Raw genomic sequence first — 20,367 nt, forward strand, 5'->3', positions numbered from 1 at the left:
ACCTTTTAATGAACCCATATTCACATTTACACTTTACTACCAAACTGTGAACTTATTTAATTTCCCATCAAAATTTGTATTCTTCTAAATTTTACAAAAGAATTCTCCAATCACTGTGTAAATATACACATAAATGCATATATTTGTAAAACTGTATTAGGAACATTGCTTACAAAAATGTGTATATTGGGCAATTGTGTACAGGGATGCATGGATAAGGAGAAATGCAGATAGTGTGTGTGAATGTGCATGCAAAATTGTTTTAAAATTCGCATGACAAAGGCAATTCAAGATTAGAGAAACAAGAATCCAAAGGACACTGAGATTGATACATTTGGCCATCCCAGAACACATTAAAGGGAGGGTGTTCTGTCCACTTAAACTAGAGCTGATCTTCTCTCTGAGATTAAGGAACAGTCTGGGTTTCTCTTCTTTCCTGTGACACACATTTGATTTTCTTTCCAAATTCTTTTCTACATTAGCAGTCTTCCTATGAGGCACACAAATACGAGAAATTTTCATATATGCTTCTTATCGTCATGTCTGAAAACCTATCAAATTGCTCTTGGAATCAAGAGGGATTTAAAGTGTGGCTGAAACTCAAACTACACACAACATTCAGTTGTGGGTGATCTTTCTCCATACAAGAACTCCAGTTGGGAGCAGAAGATTGGCAAAAGGAACTTCTTAACACGTCATGCTTGTCTGGTATCTTGATTTTCCCATGGAGGGAAAGCAACTGGAGCAAGGCAGAGCGGTAAAACTACTAGAGGTGTAAGTTAAGATCTTCATCATGAAGATCTTCCTACACAAGAACAAATGCAGAGAAAATCTTTAACGTATACAGAGGGGACAGTAAAACAAAATTGCTGAATTTATGAGGGTATGCATAGCCTGAAATTGAAAAGTTTCATATGGCTGAGGAGGGAAACTATGAAGCTAATAGTAATGAACACACGCGGGTAAAAAGACAATGTTACTTGGCACATTTTTCACACCTAAATACACATATGGTGTTCATTTGGGCTTGCATCACAAGGAGGTGTGTGAACCCTCATATGCAAAACATGTGTCAGAGCAATTAATCGCTCGGGCCATAAGAAAATACATGTTTCAAACCTTGGTTAAATCATACTTTGGGAGTTGCCTACTCTAAGTGTGTTCTATTTGCTGAGAAAGAAAAGCAATAAAATGTTACGCAGTTTCTCCAGTTAGACAGAAAATGTGCCCATCTACGCAAGGTGCCAATTTAAGTCAGTAGCTCAGGATTAATGCTCAGAGATCCAGCTAGCTTATAACTTCTGGAGCATATTAGTGTCTCCAACAACCCAGATGCTGAATGAAAAATACGGTTCTTTTCTCAACCATTTGACAAGAGGTAAATTTAGAAAATTTCCCTTTAATTTAGTAGGTTTCATTTCCCATTGCTGATGAGTCAGTGGATCATTTTACATAAGACAGAGATGACCCAATCAGATTTAGCTCTGGAAAATATTCAGTTAAAATATAAACTAGATAGGAGAACAGGTGTTGAAGTGATCCCGAGTACTTCCGCCCTATCTTTAGCATCTTTCTTTGCTTCACACCTGGACACCATGTTTGCTTATAAAGAAGCACAACATATCCAGAAAGGCACATCTTCCACTTCACTTAGAACATCGCAAACATCATTCCTAGATATGACAGAACAATAATCACGATCATCAGAACGACAGAACTGAGAAGGGTCTTTCTAAAGATATGGCACCCTCACCACTTGCTACACAAATGTGAGCCATGAAGAGACTGCTGGGCTGGACAGATGCTTGGCCTGATCCAGTATGTCTCCACTTATGTTCTTAAATGGCCAGAAGGAATATGAAGATGGGCATATGGTCCTGTCATGCTGATACCGTTCTAGTAATTATTTTTGCACCGTTCATGTGTGCTGCACATGCACTGGTTAATAAGCAGATCTGTTGACCAAGACTGAAGGCTTAGATGTCTCAACTAGAGTGAGGAGCTTGCTCAAGAACCCCAGGAACAGCAGAGTACTGTCAGCCAGCTGCCTTAAAACAGAGACATACAGCTATAAAACATACAGAACAGAAATGCAGAAAGAACGTCTAGCCAGACACACGCAAGCGAAAGCGAATCACCATATCACACCAAGAACAGAAAATCGTTCTCACATTTTGGTGTGAACTCCCTAATACTTAATGCACCAGGAAAAGCAGGGAGGTGGTTGAGCCAAACCTTGTAGGATGCAACCCATGTCCATTGCCAAGCAGGTGGAGAAAATGAAGAGGTACATGGGGTAATTTTTTACGAGTGAACAGATACAGTCTGATTTCGCTTTTCCGGGACTATGGGAGAGGTTTTCAGGTCACGGTGGGTGGTTCCATCCCTGCAGTTGCAATTTTAAGCATACTTACTCAGGTGTAAGTGCATTTCTGAGATAACTGCGAGGTCCAAGGACACACACACCCATTCTGATCTAAACAGACACCATTACTGAAATCCTGGATCACACCAAACTAATCTCTAGATTACACCAAACGTATGACATATCTAAAATATGTCCAAATTATTCTTTAAGTGCAGAAGTCAAAGATATATAATTAAAATTGAGCAGAATCCCTGTCCTGTCTTTCTGCTTAAAAAGAAATAAAATGAAGTCAATTCTTTAGATAAATTCAAAGATTAAATACAATTTAAAAATTCTTTAGCTTGTCTAGGTTTTCTGGAATAGAGTACCCAGCCATCAAAATATTGAAAGTCATTGGTAAATGAGTTCTGGTATTTAGTCAATGTTATTTTTTATCATCCCATTTTTTTCCTTGAAGTCAGCTTTGAACACTAAACTACATTTCATCAAGGTTGGTAAAATGTTTAGAAAGGAACAGATGTCAGAATATGAGGATTGCCAGTAACACTGATGGAATCCAGTAATTTCTTTCCTGTCCAAAGGCAAGAGAATGAAGAATAATCTCAACTGTATACAATAATAGAAGATTTACTGCAACATTAATGGCTATAAAAAAAAATAAAAGTACAGGAAAGCTATCTCCATTTTTTCCAAGCCATCACTAAGGGCAGTGTTTTTCAATTTAAGGCAATTTTCACATCAAAACAAAAGGAGCTATGTATTTTAAAGCCTTAAGTATGTATAAACTGCAGCTGATGGTACGCACTAATGCATTCGTTGTTCCCAACTATATGTTAGAGGATTGCATGGGGCAATAATTGGCATTAAACTTCCAAAAATGTAGATGCAATCCCTTCCTTGAGAATGTTCCTCTGGTTGTTTGCAGATTTGTACCATTTACATAAGAGTTAGATTGAAGAAAAGACATAAATACAGACACAACCCTTAGGACTTTAAAAACTGCCCTCCAAAATCTGCCCTGCAATTTGCCAACTGAATTTTCTGCAGACTATTCTTGGAAGCCTTTTGTGAAATAGGGGAAAACTGACTCAGAGCAAGGACTGGTTAATCACAATTTTGCAATCATCCTCATATTGTAAAATTCAGTTTTCTCGCATGCAGATTGCTTTAAAGAAACAACAAAATAAAGGAAAGCTCCTTGAAAGGGCACTGTGACAGACCAGCAAAGGATAACTCTATAACGTAGTTTTGCAACAAGTACAAACAAATGTAGAGACAAACAAATGTAAAGCAGGGAAAAATTGATAATGGGGCAACCACCCAATTTATTTGCATTAGTTGAGGCTGCTGTGCAAGTGAGAAGATGCTTGGAAGAGAGGAGAAGGAATTCTATGGATCCATTCTGTCCCGCTTGCACATGTAGCCATGGGCACAGAGGTATGTTCACACAGTCCACAGAACAGAGATATGGAAGGAGATAAGCAGGCTTGTCAAGAGATGCTCACCTCCAGCCTCCGTCACACGTTCATGAGCTTCTTGGTACACAAACCACAAGTTCTCCCTTTTCAATTAGAGGCTGTGCATACATCCTCTCCACACAGTAGGAAACCCTATTGTGTGTGTTTGGTTTTGTGCAAATTTGTGTTAAGGTACTTGATTTACATGTAAGTTGTATGTCCATAGGATCTGTGAGGTCAAGCTGATAAACATGTGATTTTCCTCATGTCCATGCATTCATGCTGTTGAACATACAAGAGGGCTTAAAACAAGCTATATGTGATCCACAGATAATCCCCATCCATCTTTCTCTTTGTGCATGGCGGGAATCTTTTGCTGGCTCACATTGTCCAGACGGTCACCTGTTTCAGGGTGACAAATAAGTAGGTAGTGTTGCCAATACAATCATTCACAAAACTCAGGACTAGGGCCAACATTCCAATGGTTCTAGTACATATATTGAATGTATAATGATTTATTATGTATAACTATTGTATTTCCAGTCCTTATAAAAGCCCTTTCTCTCAGAATGTTCCTTTATTCTGAAGTTTACAGGAGAGTGTTTTTGAGAAGTTGTTTTGCTTTGTTTTTGGTTTAAGCTTCCCTAATCATTATCAAAGTGATCCCTAGAATTGGTAGCTTTAGGGACAACTAGAGACATTGGCGAAATCTGCAATGCATTCAAGCACATTTCAGTTTCTGTGAATGGAACCTGTAGATTCTGCAGCAGACCGGTGTTCTCTATGCATTCTTCTAAAGTTTTTCACTTCTAGGGTGGCTACGCATTAATATGCATTAGTACATGGCACTAGTGCACATTGACCTTAATGTAAATTAGCACACGTACAACAACAGAATTCTGATTTTTAAAAGTTCGAATTTGGTCAATGAGCAGACAATGGAACAAAAGACACCCTACAATCCCCAAAACACAGATGGAAAGAATTTAATAGGCTCAGTAGATCCCTGGAGGCTGTGTCAGGGATGAATTCCGTAGTATGAGTTCATTGTGCTGTTTGTTCAGTATGCACACATTTCCTATATGCACAATCACGCACACCAGAACAATTGTCTGCTCACATCCAAAGTTTTGACCATCATCTCGGCTGTGCTTCATGGGAAACTGACTGTTTGCAAACATTCAAACTATATTTAAGAGGACTTTTCAAGCTGAAAAAGCAGTTCAGCAGTAGAACAAGCGAGCTGAGAGTTCAATAGAACAACATTTACGGGAAATACACTGGCCCAGAAACCTTCAAGAACATTTTTATATAAATATCCTGTCTTGTTGCATAGGAGTAAATCAAGAAAGTTTTGTTAAGCTTTATGATTCAATGATAATATGAACCGGGAATGATGTTAGCCATTTCTTTTACTATTTAATTTTAAAGAAAATTATAACCCTTCCTTCATCTACTAGGGATCCCAGAACAGTGTACACAACATTAAAAAACGCATACTTAAAAATTAATTTTTAATTGCACATTTAAAAGATAGCAACTATGTAACAGATCCCTGTCTCAACGATGCTAAGTTCTTGTCCTCAGACTGAATATCACTTTCATCAATCACATGGATTAAGTGTATAAGAAGCTATAACAGTATGTTAATGCAGATGCACATTCAGGTTTTCTGTTGCTCACCCACTTGTGGAGTTCTCTCCAAAGGAAGGCTTGCCTGGTGCTAGCATTGCTATCTGTTTGGTGAAATGCAAAATAAGTGGTCCTCCTTTGACTTTTCAGAGAATTTTTTAAATAACTACTAATTATTCTATTTTATCTATGAATGCTATCTTGTTTTCTGAGCTGCAGGAAACTTTACTGAAGGGGCAGTGTATAATTTAAGTGCATATATACTAAAGTGCAGAAAGAAACTGCACATTTAAAGTGCACATTTCAGTATCTTAATCTAGTACTTACATTTTACTATTTTGATTTTAAAGATGCTTTTCTGTAAACAAGAGAAGCTAGCAGTATTATATGTTGAGAGGGTGTTGATTGCTCAGTTGTTGTATAATAGCATATAAATTCATATAAATATTTAAATAAGTTTAAATACACTACCCATACAACACTGTCATTTAAAAACAGCAAACTTTTGGTTAACCAATGTGCAAATGATACAACACATAATTAGAAGCAACTTACCCACAACCTCTGCTCCTTTTTGTCAATTTGCAATGTACTGTAAGTAGGAATATCAGAAAAATACAAAACAAAGTCAAATGACTTTGGATATCTATTAATTTTACGCATGGATTCTGGAGGAGAATACCAACATCTTTCAAGTTGCAGAGAGTAAAAACAAAGCTAACATATAACTTTAGATAAGAATGGAAATCATCTGAAATATTCTTTCCTGCTCACCTTTTCCTCCAGTCAGTCTGAGAATAATACTTCATTTCATAACAAATGAATTGAAATTCCCCTCTCCTAAAATGTTATTTTGATTATGACTGGTATATATTAATATGTAATGAAAACTTTATCTGCTCTTGCTTTTGTTTGCTTGTGTGTCCGTACCTTACTGTTTTCAAAAGCAACTTGCCAAAACTCTTTTCCAAAGCTCACACAAACGTACTAAGATTCATGTAAAGTATTTTCCATTATCAGTGTAATTGCAAGTGACAAGAACATTCCTTTGGAATTTAAAAGTAACAATGTGTGTCTTGACTACTGGCTTGCCATTCTGAGTCCTCTCTGTGTGGACACCAAGTAACAGACAGCCGAAATCCTGTGTGCATTATGCCAATCTTCACAAAGGTCGAGTTTTCTTACTTCAAACATTCCACTAGTTGCTTAGTCTGCAGTTCAGGAATGTTGCGTAACTTTGCTCTACAAAGCAAATATTTATATTAGTAAATACCATTAAATTATGATATGTATGCAGGTAGTCTTTATTTTAAAAATGAGATGTGAGATTTAGAATGGGTAGCAGAGGATGTGTGTGTTCAGATGAGAGAATACAACACTGTGGAAAACATAACGCACAGTACAAAAATGCAACGTGTTGGACCCAGATTTAGCTAGGCATAAAGGAATTCATTTAAATCAGTGCAGTTAAGTTAGTCATGATTAAGTCTCGTTGATGTCAGTGGTTCCAGCCGAACTCTAAGTCTGGCTCCAGTCCATTATTACTTCAAAATGCATGTGAGTGAAACAGTCAGGGTGTTTAATTCCAATATAATGGGAGTTTTCACCTGCTAAAATTACAACCTTAGTAGTAGAAACAAGGAACTTCTGCCTGTGGGCCTAATGCAGTCCACAGAGGATCCGCATCTGAATCCAGTCTTCCCCAAGCCTCCAGCTGGAAGATAACAAGGTGATTCCATCCAAGTGACCTCCACCTATCCCTCACCCTGTCTAAGTCTATACTGTGCCTCTTGCTCTATAGGTTCCAACTTTTGGGAAAACAGGGTTAGCTGGATGGATGGATGGATGGATGGATGGATGGATGTGCTCTAGGAACCCTATTTGACAAGTCAGCAGCATTGCCTAGTGTACCATGGCAGGACCAATGCGATCCATCCAGAGGGAATGCAAACAAGCTCCCGATGACAAACGAGGCACACCACAGACGACAAACAAGTGAAGTGCCTATGCGCTATGCTGCATTTGTGCCAATTGAAGGACCTGTGTTCCATTTTACAGTTGAGGAGCATTAAGAATACACGAAGCTCATCGAGTCAAGGTCCACTATTCTTAAGCAAAGCATGGTCTCAGGGCTCCTGTTATTATGTAATAACAAGAGCTCCTGCACAAAGGCAAGCTGCTTTCCTCTCAGCAGTGAAAAAGTCCAAGTCAACATCTGGGTAAGAAAAATTGCAGCTGCTACCTGCCATTAGGCGCTGAGGAGCAATGCAGCTGTGAAACAGGAGCAACTTTGGGAGAACTCTCCCATATTCCATCATCATCCCCAAATTTTGGCTAAAAGGTCTCATTTGAGAACATTCAAGAAGTCCATATAGAACAGTGCCCACAAGTAAGGCGGATGTCCCCATCTTTTTCTGCCAACACAAGCAGTGATAATCACAGCTGAAGCACTTGGGCTCGCAGTGTTGGAGTCAAAGCATGTTGTGTGAAGTCTGCATGGTTACCACGGTTGGTGGGGTGGTTTGCCATGATGTACCTGAAGTATCCATGGAAGGCGGCTAGAAGTGCTGGGCCAAGTCTCTGGGACTGGAAGCCCAAAGCTTGATGATGCAAACAACGGGTCCGAACCAAAGGCAACGACAAACAAGCTCAGCAGTGCAGCTTATACTTGTTGATTCCTTTCCGTATTCAACAAGTTTACTTGCCACCGTTTACAGCAAAGCCATCCCAAAGCAGATTACAAGTGATAATTAAAATCATAAAGCGATTTTAAATATACAAATAAAACAATCCAGTTACACCTAAAAAAGGAGCCATTTAAAGCAGATTAAAACTCAACTCTAAATGCTTTTAATAGAATGCAGATCGAAACAATGATGTTGCTCAGGACCATTTAAAAACTACCAAAGATAGGAATGGGCATACTTCTTTTGAGTTCCTGCCTCTGCCGAAAAGCCCCTCTCTCTATTGCATGCCTGGCTGGGCCTCAGAAGCCAATTGTAGGGCCTTGGCAGTGACAGTGGAAGCTTCCAGTGAGGTGGTCTCACACCACTTAAGACTTTAAAAGCCAGTGCCAGCTCTTTAAACTGATCCTGGGAATGGACAAGGCCTGATACAGCATCAGGATTATACGCCCTGCATGCACACAGACATAGGAAGAGTGAGAGAGGAAGGTCTGGATATACTAGCAGCTGCATTCTGTACATGCTGCCATTTCCACACCCTCTTAAAAGGCAGTCCCAAACAGACACACCACAGGAGTGTGGAGGTCACCAGGTAAGTAGACCTGAGAGTCTATTGCCTTCTCTTAGAAGGGTTGCAGATGAAGAATCAACCTAAGCTCCTAACAACAACTCTAGCCACCTGTACCTCCATAGAAAGCATCTAGGCAAGTCTCTGCAATAGCATGTAATGCAGCAAAAAGCCAGTATATGGGGAAGCAGCAGCCTGGATCAGGGCCACAGAACCTTGCTCTTCCAAGTATCACTGAGGTGAGGTAGGGGAAGCTTCTAGCAGTGTTGAAGCAACAAGTTTGTTGCTATCCAAAACCCCACACAAATGGGTGAGAATTTTGCTTCAGTTGTTTGGGTAAGAATTAACCCAACTGCGTAGCTGGAACAAAAAATACTGGAGATTTTAACAATTTGAATGTGGGCAGAACCACAACTTATATATTTGTCCATTCAAATTAAGGAGTTTGAGTATAAAGTTTTTAAAAGCAATATGGATTTAAAACTTAGTGTATTCATTTATTGCATTTATATCTCACCTTTTTTTTCCTTTCAAGGAACTCAAGGTAGCTTACATAATTCTCCCCCTCCTCAAAATTCTTATCCCCACCTTAACAACCCTGTGAAGTAGGTTGGTCTGAGGATCTCTGTCTTGCCCAAAGTCACCCAGTGAGCTCCATGGCTGAGTCCGAGTCCCATCCTCTTAACCGCTATACCACATACAGCGTAAGACTATAAAGAAGAGCTCTCAAAACTCTTGAGAAATTTCCAGTTTGCTGTCCAATTCCATATTTAATTGCAGCTAAGAAGTATATTTCCTGAGAATCTGTGCAAATGACCTGAATTTACAATAAGTCCCCATACGAAAAAGGCAGGTGTCATGGACACAATAAACTCTAATAGCTTCTTCCAAACTGGGAAAGAATGTTTAATGCATAGATTGCTTCCCCCATACCTTGCAATGTCTCCTCTGGAGCCATTATGCAGTCTTGTGTCGCTTTAGAGCCATATATGCACACTAAGTGGGCACACAAAAGGTCATTTAAGAGATCAGCGATTAGAAAAATAAAAATAACTACTCTGTGCAAGAGAGGACCTCAGTGAAGGGGGGAAGAATGTTATAGCATCTGCGCAGCTCACACTGGAATGCTGATGGCATCCGTAGTGAAGGAAAATTGCGGCGTTAAACGATAGGTTTGCTGCTGAGCTTTTCCCCTTTTCTCTCCAAGACCATATCCCCCACCAAGCTGGCCCTCTGCTGTTCCTGCTTTCTCATGGGCCATAGTCTCCCCATCTCAGTGGAGCTTGCTGCCACAGAGGTTCAGGGCAGAAAACTGGTACAATAAAAATGCTTTCAGAGGCCTGCAGCTGCAGCTGGGTTCCTCATCCAACAGGGCTGGGAGGAGGCATTACTTTGGCCACTATCACCACTGGATGGTTGCTTTCCAGGGGTTGTCTGAGGGTGCTTCCCAATAAGGTCCCGGACCTACAGCCAGATGTTCCCCTCCGGTAATGCCAAGACTCTGTGATGAAGTCACTTGTCTCACAACTAGATTATCCGGTTGAGAGTCGGGTCACAGGGCTAGGAAAAACCTCTGCCTGGGCCCTTGGAAAGGTGCTCCCAATGGGACCAGGCTAGGATGGACTAAGTCAGGGGTGGAGAACATGTGCCCCTCTGAATGATAGCCTGCATCCATCATCTCACCATCGGCTATGCTTACTAGGACTGGTAGGAGCTCAAGACAACAACTTCTGGAATGCCAGATACCTTCTCTGTCACCATCATGCTTGAACTAGAGTCTTTGCATATGGCAGCTTCGCTGGTTCATGGGAAGAGCCTGTAGACCTTGTTCTCTATGTACATTACATTATTTAGTCATCACTAAATAATCACCAGATCATTTATTTATTTATTTATTTAATTTCATTATATGCAGCCCAATAGCTGAAGCTCTCTAGTAATCCATTTGTATTTGCATAACACTGTAGGGTATTTAAACCACACGTATTTCATTTATCTACCCATGGGATGTATTCTCACCATACTGAGATCCCATGAAACATTTCTATTACAGAGCCTGATGCAGGGTTTTACCAATGTTGCCCTTGTCATGGCTTCAGAACCTGTCCACACTGGCACTGAGATTAACTGTGGAGAAGTGAAACCAGTGTTGGCATCGCAATGCTCTTGGCATCACGAGAGGCTGGCATTGAGAGCCTGCACCAATTCTGGGCACCTCACAAGAGGAGGATCACTAGAACATACGACCAAACTATAATGCTGCTGTTCACACCTTCTGCTTCTCAAGTGGGGTATTATGAATGCAAACCCATTCAGCCAAGTTCCTTGTTATCTTTTTTTTTTTTTTTAATTTGTGGGGGAGGGTGTCTTTTGAGCATCTCTGCGTTCTCCCTTTTTTTATTTCCTACTCTCAAAAAGGCAATAAAACCACTTTGAACAAATGCAACAATTCGAGCAAATTTATTTATATGGTATGGACACTTCCCATCTCGAGTGACTTTTGAAGGCTGAGCTACATAACCTTCTGCTAAATGAATGCAAAAAGACTATCATTGAAATCTTTAATTACACCGCAGTTGCAGCCTATATTCTTATTTGCAGTTTGGTTGAGGGGAAATTATAGATCTTTAGGGGGTAATTTTTTATGAAATCTATGAACGAAAAAAACGGAAAGCATCAGAAGCGTCATTCTGCATCAGATAATGAGAAATGTATTTTTCCTAACCAGTTTCCAGCCACTGCGAGTTGATGATATGACTGTTTTCTTCTGGCCCATTATCTGAGCACTTGAACCCTGGATAACAATGAGTTCATACAGAAGGAAAGTGCTAAGCTTTAATTGTATGTATTTAGTCACGCAAACAGAAGCAGTGGCCTGAGAATGGCTAGTTAGCCAGTGACAGCTTTTAGCTTTAGAACTGGCTCCGAAAAGCTATTACAAATTGTACTGATCTATTCAAGTCCATGGCAGGGGAAAGCAAACAAAACAAAACAAAATATCATCCCTCCCCTCCTTTTAACCTGGTGGCTGTAGCAAGTTTTGTTTTGCTTCTTTCAGATTTATAGATATATAGATATAGAATGCTTACCACCCGCTAATTTTGTTCTAGTAAACATCATTAAAAATTTGAAGACACTGGAAGAATGTGTGGTTTATGTTAAAAAATTTCTTCCTGTCAATCAATTCTGCATGTCTGCATGAAACTGATGATCACATCATCATGTTAGTTTGCCTGACTTGCTCAGCACAAAGAAGGTGGGAACATTTTCTCAAGCAGGGATGTCAGCACTTGAAAAATCAATCACCATCTGGGCTCTTTTTCCAAAAGGGAGAAAAACAACCCCTGGTTAAGAATACACTAGAACAAATAAGTTGAAAATGTTTGAAAATAAACTGCAGGGTCAAAGCAACTTGAGAATAAAATTGAAAAGAAACACGACCACGGCTTTAAAAAGCAAAGAGAAAGACAATAAAGTTAGGTTTATGTCCATATTCTGTATCATACATTCAAGTCTGGAAAGAACGACAGACAGACAGACAGACAGACACCTACAGTCTAATTGCATGTGAACTGCATGCAAACAAGTTTCTTTAACACCTCAGGGGTTCTTTTCTCTTGGAGAACGTTTCCAGATATCCCCTATAAGGTTGCTTCTTATTTCAAATGGATGATCTTCTGTACAAAACAGAAAGCCTGGTGGAATGTCATGAGAATACCCTTTAATTTGGAACACGGCTGAAGTCCACAGAAAGCGCATCCTAGTTTTACAATGTCCCATAGTTATGTTTGGCAAGTCTTGGCAAAAAGTAATTGAAGCTTCACTAAACTTTTCTTTGTGCTTGGGATAAATTCCATTAAAATATGTAACATAAAATGTAGAACAGTTGGGGTGAATATATTGTTCTTTCTTGATTAATCTTACACTCTTACTCTGCCTCCTTATGCATTTTTAGGGTTCTTCTACATCCCCCCAATTCTTCATCTATTGTACGTATATTGTTTTGGGGAGGTCTCATTCCATAAATAATGTGCTGTAATTGAAAAAAAAAGTTTTTTAAAACTCCCAAGAATGAGACACTGGTGTTACAAATGCTATCCCACACAATGAATAATAATTAATCACATCATAAAACACTACATGCACTCACAATACACAAATAGCAGAGGAAAAGATAAATTGATTTTTGCAGCAGCTTTGCTCCTTTTCAGTAGCACCACTGTGTGAAAAATACCAGTTTAAAAAGTATGCTGAGACAGCAAAACCATTTAATACTTCACAAACAGTTATCTAAGCCAATGTCCAATAGCTAGACAGCACTGCAATGTGACCTACATACTAACAAAATCATTTTTATACACGGGAAAAGACCAGGCATTTATCCACTCGATAATTGTTAAAACAACGAGCTCAAATGCCCTTTTTTTGTTATTATATGGTGGGTTAAGTGTGTTTTAAAAAGCAAAGCCAACTAACAGTGAAATTAGGAATCTTCTCAGTGTAGCTACATGTTCTAGTAAACCACTGTGTTTTATTGCCTGGGTGCCCCACAATGACCAATTTCTGCTTTGTTTCAAACGGTCTTCTTTTGATCTTCTGTAACTCTGCACTTTAACTGAAACTATTTTCAGTCTGTAACATCCTGAGAATACTACAGATTTTCAAATTCTTCTACAAAAAAGCAAAAATCTTGTTCATTAAACTTCAACTCTGGCCAACAGCCTGCTAAAGTTCAGAACTTGCTTCTAGTGGAAGAGTGCTAAGCATTCATTCTTCCATTCAAATCAATGGGATGTGAAGTGGTAAACTAAAATGAATACATATTTTAACAGAACATTTGCAAGACTGCACTCTTTTTTGGATGTTTGGACCACTGTAAATTAGATTACAAAAGTGCATGGAAAGTTCATTTTCATCCTTTCCTATAAGCTTAGAGAGGAGTTAAAGTTACCCAGCTTAGATAAAGGCACTTGAATTTTAATATGTTAATAAACTAAAGTTGTTTATCTATTTGTCATCCTTATACACCACTTAGGGAACCATCCTCCAAACTTGGAGGTCAGTGGGATTTTAATTGAGGGCAGCTGGCTAGGAGAATGTGTTGAGGCACAGTCAGGGTTGCTCAGATCCCAAAAGAACTTCTCTCTTCCCTTCCCTGCTCCACAGAATAGGCCACCACGTCTTCATCAGTGGCTCCAAAGTCACACTTGCAACTTGGAAGCCATACTCATCATGGAAAGAACCAACTAGGTGCAGAGGTGGAGCTGGGGTGCTGGAAGCCCAGCATTGACCTCAGAAGGCACTTCTGAGGTTGTAGCTAAGACTCCTATCTCTCTTATGGCCATCTAAACAGAATCCAGCAACCAGAGGATTGTTCCCTAAGTATAAACGTCTACATGGTTCACATACAAATATTAAATTTCACTATAAGTCATACTATTAAAATATTGTCAAACTTAGTAGTTCAGGACGATACGAAGAACAGTGATTAACTCTAATTATTACAAGCTGGAAAGTGTCATGTGGTGACAAAAAGTGGACTTCAAGGAATACAGACTACTTACATGCATTAAAAATCCTTCAAGTTTGAAATCTCTAAGGAGTTTGTCCTCTGTTGAAATCAAATGCACAATTCAATTTATTGAATTGAAACTGGATTAGACAATGCCTACTGTTCCTACCCCATCCAGCCTTTTTATAGTAATTGCTTGTGGCCCTTTGGTTCTCACAAACATCACTTGCCTACATCGATTTAACCTTCCTTATATATATTTATGCAATATATAGATCCAATATATTTATGCAAGCACGGAATAATATTAGGTTTCCTGTTGATCCCTGCTTATAGGAATGATCCATTCAATCTTGGGTGTTGGTGAGTGTTGAAAGCCCCACCACCACCTCCAGTAATCTGTGACATCTGCTTACCCTCTTTCCTCGTAATTTATCTGTGGTTAAGTCACTCTGGATTTTACTGGAAACGTGGAAAGCTCTGGTCTCAGCATGAAACTTTCTGGAACCGGGTTGATCCAGCAAGTGATGAGTCACAATTTCGCTCCATATGAATAACTGGATTTAGGGCTAGTTTGGGGAGTGATCAGAGCCTGCAGTGAACTTAGTTCAGAATACATCAGGAGGACAGTGTCAGAAAGGAGTGGAGAGATCTGGAAAGGGCAGGAGGGTAATATAATGATCCAAGCAATCTACATCTCAGTTCCAACACACTTTGTACCAGTAGACCTTAATAAAGAGGGCATGGACTGAATCTGTACCAAGATCAGGTTTCAAGGAATAACTCCCCCAGTGCTTGCTTAGTCATGTGTCTACTCATTCTTAAGAATGGTAACCACCCAAGGAAACTTATCTCCATAAACCTAACTCAGATGGGTTGCAACTCTGGATTTTCTTACCTCTAATAAGCCAGAGATCGTGTGATCTCCCATGCTTACAAATCCAGGAAAAGTGCATCCTTGGCTTAGGGCCTGGATATCTGAAGGAGTATCTCCTTCCCTATGTGCCTACCTGCTCCTTAAGATCTGGGACAGAGGTCCTTCTTCGGGAGCCCAGAATTGCCTTCTGTCTGGTGACACCCCAGTTATGGAAGACGCTCTCCAGAAGACGTTGCCCCTTTCGGCACCAGGCTAAATTCTTTTTATTTTCCCATTATTTTAAGGTTTGAATCTGATTTTAATGTGGGGTTTTATTGTATAGAAAATCAATTTAGATGCTATGCTCCACTTTGTTTGATTGTAAGACCACCCCAAGACCTCGGTAGTGGACAGTATATAATAGTTTTAAATACATAAATAATCCATCCTTGTGTGATTTATTTCCAGTAGTAAAAATTAGACAGCAGAAACCTGAGCACTTACTCTCACTTCATTCAGCACAATTCAGGTTTTTTGTCTTTTGAAAAAGCTGGTTCATTGTGACTTTCACACCAGCCAAAAACAGAACTTCAGAGCTCTATTTTTAAAAGTTTTTGAGACTATCTTATTTTAATAAAAATAAAAATGTTGGAATTTTCTGTTCATCGTCCAAAGAAAATGGAAAATGAAGTGCTTAAATGAACTTATGAAATTTAATGAACGACATTTCCAAGATGACTAAATACTCTTAGCACGAAGATTCAAATGAAGCCAGTTGATGAGAAATTATGCCTTTAAAAAGGCATGTTACACAAGCCTATGAACTGGAAGAACAATAGCAGATGACGCTATTGAGGACAAGGTGGCTTAGGACTCTAGTCATCGAACCCACGTACAAAGCTGGTTGAAGGTAGCTTGCTTCCCGTGTGTTGCTCGCTATATACATTTATTCCCATGGTTTAAATGCTGTTCTGCTCTCCCTCTTGATACTGAATTGTGAGCTGCTCATTTTTTCACCCTCCTAATGCATGTAAAACTGCCAAATGGTCCCAACCACACCATATGCAGCCCACGATTAAACAAGAGCAAAACACAATAAGCAATAAGTCAAAACCTAGAATTTAAAAGTCCTGCGCTAAAAAAGTGAGATGTTTTTAAAATCTGCCTTCTGGTTTCTAAAAAGGGTGTTTTATTGATTTGAAGTGTTTGAAGTGACAAACTATCCAGTGCTTCACAGAATAAGGTGGTGGTCCTAAAGTTAGCATCCTAATTTTTGGGCAACTGGTTGTATAAATAGGCTCTCTTTCAATTTGCAGAGGAGCTCAGAGCTTTGAACAGCTTCAGCAGAGTATGGGACTGAGGCAGTGCTGCTAATAATGAGCCACTGAATGCACATTATCAAATTTGCCCTGCCTAGTGCTATCAACCACTAAGAAGGAGTTGCGGTGTCACAGATAACATTTCTTTGTTGTTTTAAAGTTTTTTAGCCTGACCTTCAACACAGCCACCTGGAATCATATCTCAAAAGAATCTTTCTATGGTCACTACCCATCTCACAGCAGATGCTAGAGGATATAGAGCAGGGGTCTCAAACTCGTGGCCTGTGGGCCAATGGCCGGGACAGGCAGGGCACGGAGGAGGGACCCTGCAGCCTTCAAAGCGCCGGCGGCACCTAAGCCGGCCTCTGGATGAGCGGCCCACCACCACCGCAGTGGTGGAATACTTGACGCAGCCCAGCCTCACCCAGACTCTACTTCCAGTGGCCCCCAGGTAAGTTGAGTTTGAGACCCCTGATATAGAGGAAAGCAAGCTCATGTGGCAGGAGGCAGTGCTCCAGGTGGACAACTCCCAAGTGGCTTGGGGCTTAAGCACTAGCATTAGAAATTGTACCAAACAATTGATATCAAAACTTGCATTGATGCTGGTGGGATGCTCCTTCTAACAATCCTAGGATAGGATTCAGCTTGGCTGCTGCATTTTCTACCAGGTTTCCAAGAGCCTTCAGAGAAACCCTGTGTACAACCCACTGCAATCATCTAACCAAGATGTGCAGGGAGATGGTTGGCTGTGCTTACATGCCTGGTACACAGCAGCAGAAGATGGGGCGCGGTCACTGCATTCGATGGAAATCACAATGCTGGGAGATTCAGGACAGACAAAGGAGAGTACTTCTTCACACAGTGGATCAGCTAAGAGGGCTTTAAATTAGGATTAACAAATTCATGGAGGATGAGACTACCAGGAACTGTACTGATGGCCACATGCAGCTTCTAGGCCAGAGACTGCTTGCCTTGGAATAGCAGGTGTTGGGGAACGTGTTATACTTTCATTTCTGTTTTGTCCACCTCTCTTAAGTGTGAACACTAGCACAATCTATGCTCAGGGTTCACAGCTTCCTGTGCTTGTGATACTGTTTGTGTGACAATCATATGTGTTAGGAAAATGTGTGCCTTATAAATATGCCCATGAACAAAATCATTTTGAAAAGCACTCCCAGGCATGCTTTATGGTGCAGTCCTCTGTTGTGTCCTTGGCACCTGGAAGCCCCCAAGCTAGGAAGGTCATGTCCTACCAAGAAAGAATGGCAGAAGGAAAACCAAAGGCAAATGTTTTTCCACCTTTTCTGCATTCTCTAGAAGGGTTTTTAGCCCATTTAGTGAGGACATTTGGGAGGAGGATGGAAGGAGGCTCAAGATGGCTCATGATAACTCTCACTTCCCAGCTTCTCCAGGCTCCTCCTCTTCCCACCCATTGAAACACTCTCCTCTTTCAAGGTCAGTTTTCTGATCTAGGAGAGGCAGTTGGCAAAGTTCTCTCTGTATCTTCTGCAAAGAGGAAGAGTCTGGGGTCAAATTTCCATTTCCCCTTTCTAAGGTTAGAGCACTGTCTCTGAACTTGGAAGGGTTTTGCAAACTGTCGTCTCATCCATGAGATGTTCAGCCATGGACTATAGGATTGCTCTCTTAATCAGTGGTAGAACAGGACACACTTATGAATGTGTACCCAAGTACACACCCAGGGCCTTTGCAATTTTCATTAAAATAAAAAGTATTTGCAATCTGATCCAGAACAAGCCTCACAGCAGAACTCAGAGATCTCAGCAGGTTTGAGATTTGCTGACTTCCAGATCCCTGGTTCTGCCCACCTGTGCTTTTATAGTAACAATGCAGGCTATAGCAGCACATCAGAGCAACTGAGTGATTTTCTGGGGAAGTGACCTTGCCTGAAATAAGCTGAACTCTGCTTTTGGGTCATATGATCCACTACAAACAGAACCTTCATAATACAGAGCTGATGTTTACTGACACTCATCCTGGCCATTACTGATTTCAAGTGCTGGTTCAACATGGCCACTGCTTTACCTTCTCCAAAAAAAGAAAGAAAGAAAGGAAAGACAGAATTGATAACACCATATATTGATAACACCTACCCCTAAATATGATGTCTCTCAGAAGTCTCACAGAAGTGCTGTGACACAACTGGGGGCATACAAGTGTCTTAAATAAGTGTAATGTGGATATAAAAATGCATGGGAAACAGCTTGTCATAGGCAGTCCTCTCCAGTACCACCTCCTGGAATCAGTGAGGCAATTAGGAACAGAACCATTGAAGCACAGGTCCTCCAAGAGTCTATTCAGGTATCTTATCCATGATCAATGGAACTGAAAAATACTGAGCCAGTTTGGGTCCTCTTCACCTGTCTCCAGCAGAGGAAGCCTGCATCACTGATCACCTTGCTTCAGATCCTACTTTTTCCATGATGTGGGGCAGAACCGTGAGTGCAGTCTAAGAAGAAACGTGTTCTTCTCAGAAGACAAATCATTCGCATTCTCACTTGGAATGGGGGAGATTATATCCTCACCTTTTCCATTAATTATTCCCTTCAGTAACCAGAAATCCAATTGTACAAAAGTCAGACAAAAAATTATATACAATTTATCATAGTTATTTCTAATCTGGAATTCTTAGATGATTTATTATTACTATTACTATTATTATTATTATTACTATTATTTTAATACTACAAAGAAAAAAGACATTTCCATCAGACTTCCACATTTCTTTAGATCTTAACCTGACATTAATGAGCAAATACAACTGAGATGATGGAGCGGCCTGCAGGATAAAATGGCTCATATACTATGTTGATAAGTTAAGATGAAAGAAAACTCAGAACAAAGACACTATAGTATTGTTGAAGTTCCAAAATATTTGTATTTGTCAATGGAACGAGAAATGCCCACGACAATAATATATAAATAAATACGCCTGTCATTTCCTTATCTGACTGTATAATAAATATACTGCATATATTAATGCATTACTGCATTATGATTCTTAGCAGTCATTTACTGCACAAGGTATGTGAATGTTTTATACAGATTTTCCTCCCCTCACCCCCCTCTGGCCTCTGACACTCACTTTTAGTTCCCACTGATAAGCAACCGTGGCCTCATACATGCATTGAAGGACAAAGATTAACCTATATACAGCACAAGAAAGCATTGAGAAGAACAAAGTTATCTGAGATCATCGCAGCAAAGTTATTCAGGATATCATATAATACCATCTTTAGCACCCTAAGGATCATGAATTACCCCATTCAAAGGCAAGACTGCATTTCAGCAGAAGTTCTTTTATCCCAAAACTTGGCTATGTAGGAAATGCTCGTTCACTGGCTTGGTTCTTTCCAGTTCCTTATTTTAGGACTGCAATCCTATATGAGCTTACTTAAAAGTAACTCCTCTTTCACACAATGGGACTTATTTTCAGGAAAATGGGCATAGGATTGAAATTCAAGTCAGTTCAAAATAGCACGTTGTTCCTCTGAAATTCTCATAAATTCTTCATCATTTCAAAAATAATATAGATCAATCAAGTTTCTCCAGAATATGACCTATGGTTGTATAGATCTAATAAAAGAACAAGACAGCTGTCCTTGGGTTCTAGAAGACATTCAGCAGCATCCAAGTCTCATTTGGAACTCTTGATAAATATAATAAACACTCCTATACCTGGCTTTCAGTCATGCCAGTCAGGTGAAATAGGTCTTAGAAATGAGAGCTGTAGGTATGTATAAACAAGAAAATTCTTATCTTGTAGGCATGTTGCTTTCCTAGGGCCATTCTATCAATTATGTCTTAGCATGCATGGAACCCTATGAACCTCTTTATCCTACATCCTTTTACATCTGTTTCTTCCTGTGCTGAGGACAGGAGCAAGCCTCCATGTTACAGAGGTCTTGTCTTTCAAAGAAAGCCTCTGAATATTATGCTTGCATTAAAGTCAC

At 39.9% G+C, this 20,367-nt stretch overlaps 1 protein-coding gene across 3 annotated transcripts in view; it reads right to left on the bottom strand.

Moving 5' to 3' along the window:
- Positions 1-20,367, bottom strand: part of ZNF536 (zinc finger protein 536) — a 506,153-nt gene that overhangs the window by 375,365 nt on the left and 110,421 nt on the right. For 2 of the 3 annotated variants that reach the window (XM_044427919.1, XM_044427922.1), the window contains exon 1: positions 12,642-12,734. The exons of the other annotated variant lie outside the window; for it this stretch is intronic. The gene's annotated coding sequence lies outside the window, so the exon portion shown is untranslated. Of the gene's footprint in view, positions 1-12,641; positions 12,735-20,367 lie in introns of those variants that run through there. 3 annotated transcript variants of the gene reach the window in all.

This window comes from Varanus komodoensis, unplaced genomic scaffold, assembly GCF_004798865.1.
Source record: "Varanus komodoensis strain SLA01 unplaced genomic scaffold, ASM479886v1 scaffold19, whole genome shotgun sequence".
NCBI lineage: Eukaryota > Metazoa > Chordata > Lepidosauria > Squamata > Varanidae > Varanus > Varanus komodoensis.